Source organism: Urocampus carinirostris, chromosome 19 (assembly GCF_059441175.1).
Source record: "Urocampus carinirostris isolate Australia breed hairy pipefish chromosome 19, RoL_Ucar_1.0, whole genome shotgun sequence".
Lineage (NCBI taxonomy): Eukaryota > Metazoa > Chordata > Actinopteri > Syngnathiformes > Syngnathidae > Urocampus > Urocampus carinirostris.
The window spans coordinates 14545160-14545711 of NC_142367.1; positions in this window are offsets into that span (position 1 = coordinate 14545160).

Below are 552 nucleotides of genomic sequence, written 5' to 3' on the forward strand. Positions count from 1 at the left end.
TTAAACATATAAAATTGATTTTGGGTGTGTATATCTTTTCAAAACATGCAGTTAGAAAAAGTTATCGGTCTCAAGAAGCAGGATTTTATCAGGTATCACTTAAAAACAACAACAACAGTTACTGTACATCAAAGCCGCGTTCGAATCCCTCTCCCAATCTGAATTTATGTCTTTATGTTTTTACCGCAACGTTTCCAGGCCGGAGTCGTCGTCACCGCGCTTATCATCTTCCGTATTTGTGCTCGTAATTCATTCAGACCTTGACAAGAGACCGAGTTATATGGCCTGGTTGTTTATTAACAAGTTAGCTGAGAGACAGTAGAAGGGATTTATTTTTTGTTTTCATGTATTAACGAGACGAACGTCGGAAGAACAGGAGAAGTTACCGGCTGGATCTTGAGTTTTTGGGGAGGGATTGTACCACGGAAAGCCTTGATGGATTCTTTATGGAAAGCGCATAAGCCCAAAAGGAGATGGTTGTTGTGGTTGTGTACGGTGGGAACGTTGATCGGGTCGCATCACGGCATCAAACCGTGTCTGCGAGGCGTCACG